The 18,792-nt window shown below is 40.8% G+C and overlaps 1 protein-coding gene across 1 annotated transcript in view; it reads right to left on the minus strand.

Annotated features, from left to right (window-relative positions):
- LOC129181745 (transcriptional enhancer factor TEF-1-like) overlaps nucleotides 1-15,744 on the minus strand; it is a 55,101-nt gene extending 39,357 nt beyond the window's left edge. Inside the window, exon 1 of the mRNA XM_054777331.1 lies at nucleotides 15,494-15,744. The gene's annotated coding sequence lies outside the window, so the exon portion shown is untranslated. The remainder of the gene's footprint in view (nucleotides 1-15,493) is intronic.
- Between the last annotated feature and the right edge of the window lie 3,048 nt (nucleotides 15,745-18,792).

An 18,792-nucleotide genomic window follows, 5' to 3' on the forward strand; every position in this document is an offset into this window, starting at 1 on the left:
TTTATTCTAAAAACAGGCTACTATCAGATGAACCGTGCCAAAACAAAATCAGCAAACTCAAGCTGTCCTTTCTACATAAGTATAATTTAATGCGTACAATGGCAAACATCTTAAGCATATTGAAATGACTGAATAAACATACGCCTACTTTCACTTTACACTGACGAACAAAGGAGCCATTATGGGCATCGGAGAACGTAGCTGATGCTGTTTTGCTCTCTGAAATTAAAACTGCTACGCCGCTCCCGCCAACAACGGCAATTTGGGATAAGACCCGATCGGACGTCTAGCTGGTGGGACAACTTTTTAACAAGCATGTGGTTATTTTGGAAGAATGGCGTGAGAATGTTCGCATGGCAAGGACGTTGTGATCGCCTTTGACTGAGCTGCTTTGCCCGCACATTGAAATCTTCCCTGTTACGCATGCCTCTGTTGTGGTCCATAACTACTGTCTTGGAGGCAATTATTTGCCAGACACACAGAATTATTTCAGCTATGAAATTGGCTTTCATTATTTTGTTTCATTTAATTCTTGTATACAGTGTTTTATGACTATTTTATATCCTTCAGTGTCACGTGACCCTGAAGTTAATTTTGGTGTGATTTAGACATAAGATCGGCCGCATGGTGGTCTAGTGGTTAGCATGTTGGCCACACAGTCAGTCTGGAGATCGGGAAAACCCGGGTTCGAATCTCAGTTGGGCATTTCTGTGTGGAGTTTGCATGTTCTCCCCGTGCGTGCGTGGGTTTTCTCCGGGTACTCCGGTTTCCTCCCACATTCCAAAAACATGCATTAGGTTAATTATGTTACTGTAATTGGCGACTCTAAATTGTCCATAGGTATGAATGTGAGTGTGAATGGTTGTTTCAGGTGTACCCCGCCTGTCGCCCGAAGTCAGCTTGGATAAGCTCCAGCATACCCCCGCAACCCTAATGAGGAGAAGCGGTATAGAAAATGGATGGATAGACATAAGATCCAACATCAATGGACAATTTTTTCGGTTAGGCTCTTGGAGACACTGTTTTCATAGTAGAAGATAGATTAAATTCCATATTTCTTTTTTATTGTAATTTCTGGATGCCTTTGTCCATCCATTATGTCGAAGATTGGTTTTAGGTTTGTGCATAACAATATTTTCACAATACTTGCAGTAGTTTTTTTGTTTTCAACGGCATGGGGTATTAGTAAAAAACAAAGCATGGCAATTTCTTCCTCTAAGCTAGTGTTAGTCTGAACTTGTGAGGGAGATGTTTATTGGTGGGGTAGAGGCTTCTGACTCATAGCACACACTCATTACTCCATCATGTCTTCATCAGCTCTGAAGCATGCACCCATGGCAATTGCTCCAAGCCTTCACATTGATGGAGGAGATTTTCTTGGAAAATGTGACAGAAGGTTTAACTTTTCTCTGTACTCAACATCAAGAGTTTTTACTCAAGTCATGGGAAGCCTTTATCTGGCCTTTTCCTAATCGGTGGAGTGGAGGTGAACATGTCTCACACACAGACCCTCACATACACAAACACACACGCGCACACAACAGGCCAACATCTTCCTACAGAGGAAAGGGAGGCCAGGGGAGGTATCCCAACACCATTTAATAAGTGTGAATTTAGGACTGTTGCCGAGACAGAGTGTGCGCGTGTCTGTCTGTGTGTGTACGTAGAATATTTTCTTGCTCCATAACTACAACTACAACAGTACATCTATACAGTCGTCCCGCACCACTTTGTGGTTCAAACATAAATCCCTCGCTTGGTCACCGTTTTTCAAAGTGAATTCATTAATAAATGGCGCTGTTTCATGGTTGACTGCAGCCTATTATTAGTCAAAAGATATCCATATTAAGCAACTTTTACATATTCTTGCATGGAATCCATCCACTTCCATACATGTACATTTCATCTGGTTCTCCCCTTTTGTTATCGACGTCCACGGTATATAAACTGGTTTTAATAGAGAACCCAGTCAGAAGCACATCATTCATGCGTATGCCTTGCTCCATCTCATCCATACTACTCTTAAGTTGCAATGTGATCTGTTCTTTTCTTCATTCTCCTTCTTGAGAGCTCATACTTTACCTTGCGTAACTACGTACTACAATTAGGGCCCTAGGATTTCCGCTGACTAAATCGCCGAATTGGCCACTAAAGACAGCATCTTCTGTTAAACATGGAATTTTGCGGAAATTGACATAATGTGAATGAAATGTTTGTGTGGTGAAGTATTTCCTTGGCGAACTGCTCAATCGTGGCGGAATCTCATCACTCACAAACACTCACACTCCCGAACTAAAATGTCGAAAAAACTTGGAACTCGTGACAAAACTTCAAAACTCCTCTCTTACAGAGCGTGAATGGAAGCTAGCAGGATTAGCTTAGTTTAGCAGAGTATTCTATTGCGGCACGTGACTCAGGTGGCATGCGTGCGTTTTACCGCTTGTTAATGCACACGAGCATCGTGCAAGTTCTGAGTGAAATAAGGACAGAGACACGTTTATTCTTGCTCCCAGCTTGTCTTAACCGTCAATAGACACCCTCAACACACACACAATACACTTCCGGCCTTCAAAGTAAGAGCGCTAGTCGCCACATACTGTCTTAATTGTGAAAACAAAATAAGGTTATCATAAAAAATATCTTACATTAATAACACAATAACGTAATACACGTCTTCCTTAATCACAAGGGTTTGTTGAGAGGCTGACATCCCATTAGAAAACTTACAAGCTGCATCCGTTTATGAAATACTGGCCAAAATTGGCCAACGATGTATTGCATAATTAACGGACCTTTTTTTTACTATCATAAACATACACACTCAATGCTGGTAAAATATGTGTAAAAGGTAAGCAAAACTGAATTTAAAAAAATTCAAACGAAAAAAAAACGGAATTTGGTTAAAAAAAAACAAAAAACACACACATTTCATAAGGCTCTGTATAATCTCACCCCCCTCTGTGATTCATACATCTCATTCTTTAGCCTCCAAAAGGTGCTATATGATTTTCTTGCTATCCCATCCATCATCTCATACATCTCTGACTCCTGAGACTCCCCTGACACTTCAACCAGGTTGGGAGGTTCTGGGCCTGTATGTTCTTGGGCGGTATTATTCCTGCGAGGTATTCTGTGGCTAGGTAATTGCTTCAAAATTCACCTTGTTCGCGATTATTAGCTTGGCCTGCTAACAGCTAGTAGCAATTGTGTTCTTTTTCCCCAATGAATCAGTACCTCATGCCAGATGGTTTTCAGTCCAAGGGTATCAGCAAGCAATCCTGTGATTGTGATTGAGATCTGAGGTCAGTAAAAGCGCCAAAATAGTCTAAACCTCTGACAGCAATGCAGAGCTCAGGCAGTATGCATCCGTTTGCTGCAACGTGATGTGACAAATCATAAAAATATGCCCACGTGTGCCTGTGTGGTAGCTTGGTAGAGAATTTGAAAGCTTATATCCTGAACAACATAACCTGGTCATTTCCTGTTCTACGGTCCTAAAGCAGAATAAAGCACTACCGGCACCGAGTGAGTGCAGAAGAGTAACAAAGGTCATCAATGGGAATCAAACGATTCAAAAGACAACACACACATAGGGGTATTTGGATTATTTTTGTTACATTCTTTAATGAATAGACTCATTTAGGGATACTAGCAGCTAAGACTTGGAGAGATTGCATTCGAGTTCTAATTTGGAAAATTACAGACTAGAAAAAAAGAAATTGTTCGTCAACAATAGAACATGGCTTTTCGGTTTTATGAAAAAAATAATGGCCACACTACTGAAGGTCCAACACAAGCTTACTCTAACAATCCGTAAGTGTTCGTTACATTGAATGGTAACTAACAGATATAATCAGTTCATATTTGTCAACAGATTATTACAATTTTGACCAGCATTTTTTTTTTTTGCACTTCTAGAAACAAAATTGTATTTGCAACCTGAATCCTGGCTGCCTTTTCCAAAGAGAAAACAACTCTTTTTAAAAGGCGTCTATCAGCAACAAGTGATGGTTCTGCTTGGGATTCTGTCAAGTATTTGTCTTCCCAGCAGCATGAGAGCAACTCCCACACCTCAAAAGTTGTTTTTGTAAACGTTTTAACGTTTTAAATTGTCTTGTGTGGTATTTCACTTGCTGTGTATTTTACTTACTTGCACTATAGTAAACATGAGTCTGACCTACCATCATACACTCCTGATCAAACCTTTAAGACCAGTTGGAAAACTCCAAGGATTTACATTTTGCATTGTTGGATCTTAAGGACGTTCTAAGTAGAGCTTCAAAATGGGAAATGACAAATGGGAGTGAGACTAAAAATATTTAGTTTAAGCAATTTATTGCAAACAACCATTAGACTGTAATAGGAAGTCTATCAGGTGATCAAAAGTTTAATACCAAAGTTTAAGACCAAAAAACCCAAACCCCCTAAAATGGAAGTAAAATGTTTAAAAAAAGGCAGTAAAAAGAAAGTAATAAGTAGCTGTGCCATTCTTGTGTATTGGTTTGGGCATGCTGGATGCCAGTGTTTCCAGGAGGCTAGTGGGAATGTTGCTCCAGGTGGTGAACATGGCTTGCTGGAGGGCATCCACTGTCTGGAATTGATGTCCATATTTGTAAACTTCCCCAAACGTTTTCAATTGAATTTAGATCAGGAGGAACACACAGGATAGTCCAAAAGAATGACGTTATTATTCTGGAAGAAGTCAGGCAGGCATGGTGAACTGCAGCGTTGAAAAACCCAACCACACAGACAAGGGCCTTCAGGTATGTGGATGTTCCCTGCAACATCACCACATAGCCATGCACCGACTGACGCCCCTGCACAACCTGAAGCTCCATTGTTCCATTGAAGGAAAAAAGCACCTCAGATCATAATGGCTCCCCCTCCTCTGTGTCATGTGGAAAACATCTCAGGTGGGATCTCGTTTTCATGCCAGTAACGCTGGAAACCATCACGACCATCAAGGTTAACATTTTTTTCTCATCAAAGAATAAAACTTTCTTCCACTTTTCAACGTCCCATGTTTGGTGCTCTCGTGATAATTTCGTGGGTTTTTTAAAATGTTTTTTGTTCTTAAAACCCTTCTCGTGGATGCCGTCTGATGGTTATTGGACTGCCAACCTTCATTTGGGCCGAGGATCATCCCATGTCTTGACAGCCAATCGGATCCTCTGGCTCAGGGCCAGTGAATTTTGGGGGGGGGGCATCTACAATTTGACTTTTTTGTTCCACAACCCTCAGGATGTTTTAAGAAGTTTAAAATGACTGTCTCACTGCATCCGATCTCAGCAGCAATTTTGATCAGGAGTGTATGTTCATTTCCATGGCATCTACGTAGGAACGTACCACTCCGTATGTCCGACTTGAATACATTACAAACTGAATCCACATAGATTACCAAATATTTTTTCATTTCTACATGTTGTGTAAGGGAGCCTACCCAACTATTCCCTACTGCTGGTTTAAACTGCATTTTCCTCCACCGGTTCTACGTAGAGAAGACAATCAGTAGTCTGGAAGGAATCAGACAACAGAGTAAGCTGTTGCTGAGCTTGCAGGGCTCTATCATGGAAGCTCCTCCAGCTGGGAAAGTAAGCAAAATGGAGCTGAAATCCCTACTTCCTGTTCGCCTCCTACTGGGCTCAGGAAACAAGAGGTTGATTCAGGCGTCCCAGTGAGGAGTTAGTCACTCACATTCTTTTTATCTGCTGTCTGTAAGTTAGCAAAGCAACTGACTCAGGGCAACGTTAAGACAGATAAGCAAGGTTTTCCTTCCACAATGCTCAAATAAAAGATAAACCTTAGCTAATTGTCAAAACAACAGAAAAGCTGGAAACTAAAATGGTTTTCATTTCAACTGAAACAAAAAGAGGTACTCGTGTTCTGGTCAGAAATGTTCCACTTTTGTTTCTATGTCGCTAACAAAGCCATGTCCCATAACAATGTGTTTATGAGAAGGGCTAACAGGTAGTGTTGAGTATTAAACTGAAACTGGTGTATGGAAATGTTGACCACTCCTGTCAGTGAGCAGAGTCATCAGATGGACTCATCAACCTTGAAGTGAACATACGGTGCTAGTTAAATAAACCCAATGTCTCCATCCTGTGTGAACTGATATGAACTGAATAGTAGCATTAACAATGACGGCAAATATACTAGCATAAAATAAGTGTCACTTAAGCTGTAGCCTTAAATCAGTACGTGCGGGTTAGCCCTAATAGCTCATTTGTTTAGCAGTCAGGTGCTGTTTACTAAATAAACACAGCTGTCATTTAGACTCTTATGATATCAGAACATCAGTCAAACATCACACTTAGGAGTTAGGAGCTTAGGAGAAGTCATTAATGCCTCAAATATAACTCTAGGAGCTTTGGAAAACTTACACGGCAATGACTTCAGCACCAATACAGCATACAATGCAAACAGCCGAGAGAATAGCATCACCGATTACAATACACACACAAACACACACACACAACATGCATACACATGGAGAATTCCTAACAGGCCGAGGCAGTCCAAATTAATTACTTACGGGCCGCCACACGTAAATGAATGTATGTCAAGTTTGCACATTTTGAACATTAATATAATAATATAATGGGAGTTGGATAATTTTGAGCACAATTGTTTTTTGTTTGTCTTTTTCTTTTCTACTGTGATGCTCATTTTAATGTCTTCAATACAGTATGTTTTTGAATTTGTCTTTGGCTACTTGAGCCTTTCTTATCCTATAGTTTCAAGCAGAGGTGTGGACGAGTCACACGACTTGGACTCGAGTCACAATTTTGATGACTTTGGACACGACTAGACAATATCGTCAAAGACTTGCAACTCGACTTGGACTTTGACAACAATGAGTCGGGACCTGACCCGGACTTTACTCTGATGGCCTGAAAATACTAGAGTTTTTCAGTGAATGTGTTGCATAAAATGTGTCCCCATTCAAAGTATTCAACGATCCATACATTTTCTATGCCGCTTATCCTCATTAGGGTCGCGGGTATGCTGGAGCCTATCCCAGCTGAATTTGGGCGAGAGGCGGGGTACGCTCTGGACAGGTCGCCAGCCAATCGCAGGAAGGTACTGAACTGTCTGATTGTTATGTCATTTCCAGCAAGACAGATTTTCCCTTTCAATCTGCCTCACTAAATTATTCAATTAACATCCAAACAGGTTTAAGGACAAACAAATGTGTGGATTACATTTCTGTGCGCTGACAAAATCCTAAATGCTATGTCACAACTCTTTTTCTGTGACCAAGTCTTGTCACACTGGTGTGCCCGTCACAATCACGCATATTGCTGAACAATAATTGTCCTACAAATGATTGCAGTTAAAGAACTATTTTCAACATCATTCATGTAATGATAAGAAATGGCATAATAATGCGAGTATTAATGCGCAATAGTATTTAACATTATAATAGGAATGTCAAAAGCTTTTAAATAAAATAAATTAAACAAAGATAATAAAAAAACGAACAAACAAAATAAGACAAAGCCGAAAATATACATATACACTTCCTTGATTGTCTTTTAGCAACGTGCGTGGAAGGCGCTGTTTACGTTTAATGAGGTGTAACGTTTTGTCACACCACATGTTTTGTATGCAGCAAAATGTTTTTGGTGCACAATGAGGTGTACTTCAGGAATCACAGCCACTGAAACCCGAGCTCCGCCGTTTTGTATTATTTATTTAATTGTCTTTGTCACAAACTTTTTCAAGTCACAAAATTATGCACGAACGGGCTGAAATTGACATCAGATATACACAACAGGCACAAAGAAAGTATTCAATATCGTTTCCTCTGTCTATTCAATATGTTTGCAGTATAATTTCACATGGTTATGGCTTCAAATCACAGTCGTCTGTGGTACCCTCGAAGTAGCTGCATTGCCGCTGGTACGCCTGTGAACACTCTCATTCACTGGTACCCCTTTCAGGAGAATCACCCATTTGCGTTTGTTTGCTTGTTACTCCTCACGACACTCCCTTGCAGCACTCTGTGTATACACTCTTTAGCGCCAACAAAAACGCATGCACCTGTCAATTTATCGAGGCAGGAAAAATAGTCATTTTGTTTTTATTTATCGTGCGGTTAAGATATGTATTGATTATCGTGACAGGACTACACGCTGGTCTTTTTTTTTTTAATTAAACAATTCAAAATGCATTCGTTGTATTTGTCAAATGTAATGGATTGTTCAAATGTTTGAGAGACACTCAACAGTGCTTTAGACTTGGAGGGAATCAATTTCAATTTCAAGCCTATGACTTTGGACTTGACTCGACCTGTCTTGTCTTGATTTGAGACCTGACTTGGACTGTTGCCTTGAGACTTGAAATTAAAGACTTGAGACTTACTTAAACTTGCAAAACGCTGACTCGCTTCGAGCAATACATACATTAGGTGATGGGAGCCAAGTACACGCTACCTGTTGATCAAGACTAACAGAAACTTCTTCCACTTGGCTCCTTGGGGGTGAGTAGCATAGTGGGCAAGGGAATATAATAACTGCATAATTGTGTGTCTGCTACTTTCAAAGACAAACATGAAGGTACAGACAGATTCCTTCTTTTCTGTTGCAAAGATAATCATGTTTGTCTGCCAAACACTGGCTCTGCTGTGCACACTACTGCCACTGTACTTCCTGCCTGTGGCCACAGTAGGACACAACAACCACATCGCATCTATAATGGGTACAGGATCTGTATTAATAAATGTTGTCCATATTAAAACATTTGATACAGTATGACGCAGTTAAGTTGTACACCACTGCAAACTGCAACCACAATAATAAACGTACTGTATTGTTAAATAAACACCTCTGGCAGTGTCAACAAACAGCCTTCTCAGTAATGTCAGGCCGCTTCTACTCAATTACTACCAAAATGCGCATTTACTTCAGCTACCATTATGCACCGACCAAACAACGTGTCAACGTGTGAAGCATCCTGATACATAAGGAGGAAAGCAGGAAAATACACTGACTGATGACGAAGGTATAGACGCTTGCTCCCGGAAACTAACAAACTGCAGAAATGGTCTCACGAGTGTGTCAAATTAGAGGTTTGCCTGATCAAATGGTCTGTGAATCAGTGAAAACTCTAAAGTAAAACAGGCCTGAGAACTTCATGCAAGACATCAGCAAACCGCATGACACCTCAGTTCAGTGAGCGTCAAAGGATTATCTGTAGGCAAATCGATGTTAAGGGATTGTGGAAAGTATACACTATTCACATTTAAAGCCATAAAACTCCATCATTACTAAACATTTGATAGCAAAGTTAAGTCTTGTTTTTAGGTTTACTATGAACGATGGTTAACTTCTTTTAACAATTAAGTATGTTTAAACAATCAGGTGTGTGAAGCTGATCGATCTGCAACACAACGAACTCGGTGTTAAAACAGTAGGCATTACAATGGTTAACTTCATTTTACACATGTTATATTGTTAATAATGTTTTAGAATACAGAATACAGTGAGGGAAAGAATTATTGCTAATCATGTTTTATGTATACATGTGCACGTGTGCTTGGATAAATAATTTCATGTATGCTGCACACACATCAGTCAGTGCGTTTACATGCACCGAAACAGTCGTATTCCCCAAATCCGGATTCTCCATTTTTTCTATGTGAAGTCCCAGTTTACATGCACTCTCTCTAATTCGATGGTGTTCCAAATGCTTTGTGCCTCCGACATGCTAGGGGGCGATTGTGGTCATTTCAGACTGTTTAGCTACGTGGGTAGAAGAAGAGAATGCTACGTGCTAATAGCTGTCACTTTTAGAAGCATCAGGTTTAACGGAAAACATACTGTAACATTCCACAGCCTTTTCGTGTTGCTGGTAATGTTAGAATGTGTGTTTAAATGACATCTGCATTATTTTCTACTTGTGGTTATGGTGCTCCTCAGAGGCGTAGAAAAAAAAAATGGCCGCTGTGATGGTTTGCTTTGACCGATTATTTAAACACAAATGTTCCACTATACAGTGAATTATTTGACATTTATGGATCAACAAACTGATATAAATGGACATTCTATTCTTCACTGAAATACAGTATATTTATTGAGAGGCAGCGAATACTTTTTACTGTTATTTACCAGTGTTACTGTTATTGTCTACTTATCACTTACTAATGAAATTCACATGTATGATTGTCATCTATTTTAATTGAACTGTGAATACAAAAAAGTGTAAATAGGGCTGGCTGATACGGTTGTACCCCATGGGGTTGTGTTCAGGCATCATGCCACATATTCTAGAACATTCAGCCACAGGTTTTTAATGTGTCCATATATTTAAAATATTGACTTATTTCACATTCCGTACCTTTAATCTGTCTCCTTGTGGGTGTAAACATTGCCTCCTCCATCCGGCTTCTTCTCCTGTTAATTAATGTTGTTAAGGGAGGTGCCATGATCCTCCACGGAGCTCCGGTGATTGCTCAATCAAAGTGTATACATGCACGAGGGAACTGGTTTTCAGCTGCATAATCTAGGTGTGTAAATTTCATCTTTAAAAAGTTCAACACAATCTAATTACACGGGTTTCAAAAGGTGGTTGCAGCCGAATTCGTGCAACCATGTTTTTTGAGTCGGTGTAAACGTACTGGGTGCCTATTGTCCAAATTATTGCAAAATCATCCAAAAGATGCCAGCATTGATATTGTGAAACTCGATATTCCAAAGCGAGCCTAACAGAGGTGCATTGTGGGTCAAATTTCATTAGTGGCCATTGGAGACAGACTGAAAGACAGACGACTACTGCAGAAGACTGACAGGCTGCCGGAGCAGTCAGACAAGCCAGCACAGGCTCCGCTGGCCTCCTGCAGCCACAAACCATCCCCCCTTATCCCACCCCACCCTGGAGTATGCCTATTGTCCCCCCCGTCCGCTAAACAAAGCCTGCCAACCTCCCACACCAAAACCCACCCTCCCTTTACCCCCACCTACTCCTGTTGCCCCTTGCTCCCCTCAGAACTCAGCCCCCCCTCTTTCAACATTGTTACTCTAATAAACTGGCTCTGCTGCTGTCTAAATTTCATTTCATATACACTTCTGTTTTGAAACACACAGCATTTATTTTCTTTCAACCCACGGCTTGCTGAACAGCGACCACAATGACAGTACACTACCACATGTGCAAGGGGGAGGCCTTCCTGGAAAGCACAGCATAAACAAGATTATTATATTTTGGAAGAAAACAAGGTGATGATCTCAGAATTAAAGCTGTTTAGGGTATAGAGGAGATGTTTTTTTTTTTGAAATAAAGAGGTAGGTCTCTAATTGGCACATCAGTGAGCACCAGAGAGCACTTTGCTGCCAGAAATGTTAATTCCCAGATTTACTGTATCACCTGTTGATTTGTGCCGACACAGAGCTGCACTGGGCATTAATTGAAAACGATTCTGCTCTAAGAGGGAGCTTTTAAAAAGCAGGGCGGCATAAATCTGATGTCTTTAGAAGAAAATTGCAGAAGTCTGGATGCCAGATTTTGTCCTCGTGTCAAGCAATGAGACGACAGATGACACAAAAGGGAGGAAGGCAGCGAGCAGCTTGCAGCGAGCAACTCCACCATACTGACACCGCATTGGTTTGGTACGTGAACACACACACACACACACACACAAGTACACACAGCGGTTGTGACTTGAGCACACAGCACACAGAGGCCATATGGTGCGTCCTCATCCACGGGCGCCTGTTGCTGCTGCAACAATAGACCTGCCTGGCCAGGACAGCAAGTGGCTAACACATACACCAAATGGTCGTTAGTCAGCCGGTCTGCATTGCTTAGTCCCGAAACAAACGCCTGGATTTGCATTCTGCGCCTCCCTTTATCGTCCTCCTCCCCTCTCTTGTACACGCACGCACACACACACACACACACACTTCCATAGTCTACAGGTGCACACAGCACTCAAAACAGATGTCAACGGACTAAAGAGGGAGAGGAGGAGGAGGTGGATGAGGGGAGGGAAAGGAGGACGAGGGGAGGCTGTTTGCCCAGGGTGATGAAAAGCTTTGTAAACTCCCAGGCCTGGACACAGCAAAGACAATGACAGCATTCACACAATTACACTTTCACAACTAACTTATCAATTATTAGGGCACGGGGGATAAAAAAAAGTGTCAGTTATTTACAAATGTGTGTGCGTGTGTACAAGTAAAGACTCCTGGATTTAAAAAAAAAAACAACTTGAAGGCGTCATAGGAACTGGCATCATTTCAATTAAGTTTATACCATAGATTAAGTATGCCCATTAACAGGATTGTGTATCATAATTTATTAACCAATTCAATGATTGTGTTTTATGCATTTGGTCAATTGTGTTGTATTGTTTGCGTGACGCAATGAAGGTATAATTGAATGCATTACTTGACTACAGCCAGCAGAGGCACTGCTCACTCGATCTCAACTACAGTCATCCCTCACCGCTTCACGCTTTGAAATTCTCAGCTTCACAATGTATCAATAAAGCATGCTGTTTTGTGGTTGACTACAGCCTACTAGTCAAAAAATATTTAAGCAAATTTTACGTATTCCTGGCATTTTCAAGCATAAAAACATCTAAATGAACTAAATGAAAATATAAGGCATTCAGAAGACACATTCAAATACCTATTTTTGATATGTAGTATTCCACACTAGTCACTAGGTGTCAGTAATGTTACCTCTATGAGACAATAGCCACTGCAGGAATTAGTGTGTGGCTATTCCAATGCTAACACGTGTGAGTCTATATTATGTCTTATTTAGGTCTTAACTGCCTTATTTTCTGTCGTTAATGCGAGTGTAAAAGTGACTACAGGGGTGTGGAAATTCACTTATCACGGTCGGGTCTTGAACCAGTTAATCGTGATAAACAAGGGAGGACTGTATTCTGATTACTGCCTTTAGAGGAAAAAAACACATCAAAAGTTCATAAAGGAAAATCTATGGAAAATACACACTTCCCCTCAGTACTTTCTGACATCTCAAATAAAAAAATAAATAAATGGATCTGTAATTCTCCCCAGAATTGATTCAAAATGGTTAAATGCAGATCTCTCCCTTAATAAATTCGGCCCTGCTGACATGACAATGTTTTGCTTTTGCTTTCAGTATCGATGTTAGGAAAATACTCTCCATGGGACTGCAGGAAACACCACAAACAATGTACTACACAAGCAAGTCATTTTGTGATGAACTAAAACACGCACAAACGTAGATACACTACTGTTCTCAGCGTGGGTAAATCAGCAAATGTACAACAATTTGGACTTGAGGTATTTGCATTTGATTGTTACACACAATCATTTTAGTAAAAAAAGATATAAAAAAGGCTTGCAAACAAGTAAACACCATAAAACAAATGCAACAGGAAAATGCTGCAAATTACACATGCTGCAATCACATAAATGCTGCAAGGTCAAAAAACAAAAAAATGCTCTAAATGCCAAAAAACACACTCAAACCCCAACGATAACTGCATGAGAAAAATGCTGCACGCTCACAGAATTAAACAGAAGTTTGCCAGACTTTGAAGAGGCAGAATGAAAAGGTACATTTTTCTTTCCTTTGTCTTTTTTAACACTTGGCCGTAATATTTCATAATATTATAGAGCAAGCCATTTAAGCAGCTAATGTTAACCTAAGCAAAGGTCTGGATCCCCTTGCAGCCTGGTTAACTTCTGCATTGCACACATGCAGTTGTTTTTGGAGTTTGTTTGTGTTTGTACCATTTGTAGCATTTATAACATTGTGCCCGTCGACCGTGGAGAAAATGGCCCCCGGGCCACACTTTGGACACCCCTGATCAAACCTGAAGGCATCTTTGTAAAATCTGACATTGCCATAAATATGACTGTGAAGCACAAAAACAGCTCTTTCATCATCATGAATATCAAAGTCTGGTCATTTCAAAGGATATCTTAGCTTTGTTGTTGCGCGTGCAAATGATCCCAAAAATCAGTATGTTCACATGCAGTGAAATTGATCCCCAAACAGTTTGGTTTCTCCATTTTTCACACTTCTTTGTGAAGTCCCAGTTTACATGCACGACCTGTAATTCTATAATTGATCAAACTCTGTGCGCCTCCGAAATGCAACGGCTTGACAGTGGTTGTTTCGCTATATGGGTAGAGGAAGAGAATGGTACATGCTAATAGCTGTCACTAGCAGAAGCCGTTGGTCTAACAGATTTACATTCACTTTCCGCGGCTCTTCTGTGTTGTTTTAATGTGTGTTTAAATGACGTTTGCTTTGGTTCTTCTGGTTGTGGTGCTCCTCAGATCACCATTGTGATGGATTGCTTTGACTTATTTTTATACAAATGTTGTGCTACACATTGAATTATTTTGACATTTCTGAATTACATGCCAATGACGTCTAAATGGTTGTTTATGGACATTCCTTTCTTATTTTTAATACTACAAGTATGATTAAGGATGTTGGATGGGAATGCTTTTCTCACATACTTTTTATGTTATCTACCGCTATGTTTACTTATCACTAGCTACACATGATTTGGTGTTAAAATACAGCTGTTTAATACGTTTCTACTCACCGGGGTGCGTTCAGGGGTCATGTCACGTATAAAAAGTGTCTTCTTTGAGAACATCCCGACACTTTTTTTTATTTATCCATCCACTTTATGAATGAGGCAACTGGCATCCATTCGCATAAACTAGGTATGTTAATCCCATCTTTAAAAAGTCAAACACAATCAAATTAAGGCGTTTGTGTGTTTTCAGAACCTGGTTTCAACCCAATTCATTTTATGAGTGCATGTAAGCATATGGAAGAGTGACAACATATTTCAGCTGTTTTAAAATGTGCTGTACTATTAATGAACTAAGTTTGTGTATACAACATGTTCGTTCGTGTATACAACATGTTCGCAGGATGACCGGCCAATAGGCAGGTCAGGTTTCACCCTTCAGGTCTTTCATGTATATGATTAGTACTGTGTAATGTATTATATGCAAGTGTGTGAGTGCGTGTGCGTGTGTGTGTGTGTGTGTGTGTGTGTGTGTAGACTGTGGCCTATGTGCAGTGCTTGAGGCCTGCCTGCCTGCCTGCCTGCCTTCCACCCTCCTCCCACCCTCCCAGCCAGCCTGCCTGCCTGCCTGCAGAGGAAGAGAAAAGCCGCCGATGCAACAAGTCCTCCATTGACTCTGCTTTGTTAAGCGGCATGTATGTTTTGTTGCACTCTGCTTGTTCGATCAATCAATCAGGACAACGCAAACGATCAGGAAGCAGCCTTTCAATTTTGGCATAAAAACACGGTTCTTTTCTCTGTATCGTTCAACTAAAAGTGGAACGACAATCACTGAATGCGGTTCGTACTGTTGTTTATACGCCAAACATGGACGTTAAGAGTCTACATTCATGTCAATGTGGACGAAAGTGTTTTAAAGCGTCAGTTAGCACTTGGGGGTGAGCGTCCGGCGGTTTACAAGCAAAAGAGAAGGAAGAGGTTTCCTCTTGGAGAACTTACCTCGATTCATTCGCTTCTTTCTCGCTTAATTCCCACACTTTGGCGCCCGCATGAGCCCTCGCGACATGTGGAAGTCTTCCGGCAACTGGAGAGTGTCCACTCGGCTTTGGTTTGATTGAGGACAGGGCGCGCTTAGTGCGTAAAATGCCCCGCTCTCTCCAAGGATGCGAAATATGCGCGGAATGGGAGCAGGAATGAAATGAACGCGGTGGACTGAGTTGAACGGGGCGGGGTGACTGGCGTCACCCTGGATGGATGAAATGGAGTGAGAGATGGGAGGATGGGTGGCAGAAAAGAAAGAGCTGAGCTGGGGGAAGGGGCCAGGCTGACTGGAGTGGAGCCTCACGGCAACAAAAGGAAAGAGTGCAAACTCTTTTCAATAGGGAAAGAAAATAACTGCAAGCAGCTGACAGCAAATACAGGCCGTTTAGCGCAAAACACTTCAAAGTTGAAAATGGAACGTCATGTGTATTTAGTCAGACTCTTACAGTTAAAACTAAAAGAAAACACAAAATTGGCATCCCAATGAACAGAGAGCAGATTATAATAGTGTTTTTTAGCTACTGTACGCTATATTAGCTATTATAAAATTCGTTTTTTTTTTGTACTTTTTAAATTAAGGCGCACACTTGCGGCACATGACTCACTTTACTTTAAAAATGATACTTGGTGGTCACTTTAGTGTAGTCTGGTTTGCATTCACGCAAGGGTTTCTGTCAGCAGACCAAATCATCCTCTGAACTTAACTTTCGAATGGACTGCCAGCATGACAGCATATCCTGCCCTCTTCCTGCTTTGAGCACGTTAATACGTCCCGCGTATTAGTTATGCTTGTTATCAAATAACAATAGCGATTTGACAAAGCTTAGCTACTAAAGCGTCTGTGTAGGCTCTCAGTCGTACAGGAGTTGTCCATCGAGGAAAAGGCTTCTTGAGACGTCATCTGTACTTCTGTGAAGAAGGTGTCGGACGTTTCACTCCTCATCCGAAGAGCTTCGTCAGCGAACTAATAAGTGCTGGTAGCCTAGGCCTTAAATACAGTAAGAGTGGGTGGAATTGGTGTGCCAAGCCTTTCCCTCTTAGCTACTAAAGTTAAAGCTATCATTGCATAAGGTGACCATATTTTCATGACAGAAAACCAGGACGCTCGACCCGGCAACGAGGTGCTCCAATGATACTCTAAGTTTACTCAAAGATGCTTTATCATTTCAATACATTTCAAGCATGCCTCCTCTGTACGGATAGAAAAGGGTTATCCTGTAAAATACTGTCTGTAAAAAAAGACACAAAGGCAAATAGGCTTCTCAGAGGTTACTCAACATGTTTTATTATGCCTAAAAATAAGTTTCAATGGTGCAAAAATAACTGAAATAATAATAGAAGTAATGTCTCTGTTGGGTGTTGATATGCGTTATCTGGTTGTGTTGGCATTTGGTGCTGTCATTGTTTTGGTTCATTCACACGTTCACACTTGCCTCACCAAGGACTAGAGTCTGCTGGCCGGCGGTCCGAGACGCATCTCTAGGGCGGTCGTGTTCAAACACACTCATAATTTCTTCCAGAAGTACGGTACTAAAAAACATGGGCGTGTTTAATTAGCAATGACTTCTGAACTTTAGTCAGCGTCATGTCCAGCCACTTGTTGCTTGGCAGAATTTGTGGGGCATTTGTCATTTGTGCCCTGCAGACCCATTTTAACTTTTTAAAGCAGGGGTGTCCAAACTTTTTCCACTGAGAGCTGGATACTGAAAAATCCAAGGATTCAGGGGCCATTTGGATATTTGCGATTGTTTAAACAGGCTAAAACCATGCATTCATTTTCTATCCTTGCGATTGTCACCAGCCAATCACAGAGCGCATATAGACCACCAGCCATTCACAGCTGTGGACAATTTATCAAATTAACCGAGCATTAATAATGAACACGTTACAATAGGTTGTGTTATAGGTCACAAACTTATTATAATTTTTCTTTCATTTTCTATGGCGCTTAATACTCGCTGAGGTATGCTTGCGCCTATCCCAGCTGACTTTGGGTGAGAGGAGGGGTACACACCCTGGACTGGTTTCCAGCCAATCGCAGGGCACTATTATTAGAATTAACATTTCAATTTTCCCTCACTACATCAGGGGCCCCTGGGCCGGAAATGGCCCAGGGGCCGCACTTGTGTTAAAGTATGCAAGAGTCCATTTATTTGGAATGTCCTCGGTGTTATTTTACTCTAAAAATATCAAATCGGTTGGTGAGATCTTGTGAAACGTATTCAGGTGAGAAACGAAGGCCACATTTCTTGGCTACACTTGAAAGCACCTTTGAAATGATGTCGAGTTGATAAATTGGCAGTTGAAGCGCAGCCTTTGACGGACCCGGCTGCAAATTTAAGGACAGCTTAGCGTTAATCGAGAAGGAGAAGATGGAGACAAGTCAATGGGTCAGTCACAGATTGTATGTGCTGCAAAGCTAAAAATGTTTTATTATTAAGACCTATAAGCGACGTATACAAAATATTCTGGGGTGGGTGTCATGTAAGTCGCTCCAGTGTGTCAGTTCATTTCCAAAAGCTTATTTTTAAAAATCATTTAAATGAATTTTAAACCCTTCTAACAATTCAAATGTTATATTATTTAAATTGATGTAAAAATAAGCTACAAAAATATTGCTTTGATGAATTTGTCACAATTTTTAAAAGCTATTTTTATACTATTTGACTTAAACCTGGTTTGGAGTAATAGAAATACATGGGAAACTAATTGTTCAATAAAATATTTGTAGTGCAAAATATCTAATTGACAGAATAAATCCATCCGGGACTGGGATTAAACTCGTGTCCTCTGCCTGAAGAGGAAGCAGCCGTACATCACCAGGGACTAACAGGTTACCTGCTGAATTCGGTCCCTGTCTCGGACTGACTTGGTGCCTCACGGAATGAGCAATGAGCTTACTTTGCGCATTTGCGGAGAATGCGCCCCTTGCGCAAAATGTTGCCCCCTGTGGATCGTGGAGCCCGACACACAGCACGTGTTCTTGAGTGTAGGGAAGGGTGGCTCGGCAAAAAAACAAACTATCAAGTTTAATTATTTTCAAAGAAAGAATACATTTACATTAACACCCAATGTAACATAACATCACGGACCTGTGACATTAATTAGTAGTATTTCATCAAAATAATATCTGTTCTGTGGTATGTCCCCCATCATTTTCCAGAAATGGTTCTGGGTTCCTATGGGTTAAGTATTGTGTATTATGTTTAACTGCTGCACAGCCTACCAGTTATTGTAAGGAACTTAAAATTAAATAT

The sequence above is a fragment of the Dunckerocampus dactyliophorus genome, chromosome 5 (assembly GCF_027744805.1).
Source record: "Dunckerocampus dactyliophorus isolate RoL2022-P2 chromosome 5, RoL_Ddac_1.1, whole genome shotgun sequence".
Lineage (NCBI taxonomy): Eukaryota > Metazoa > Chordata > Actinopteri > Syngnathiformes > Syngnathidae > Dunckerocampus > Dunckerocampus dactyliophorus.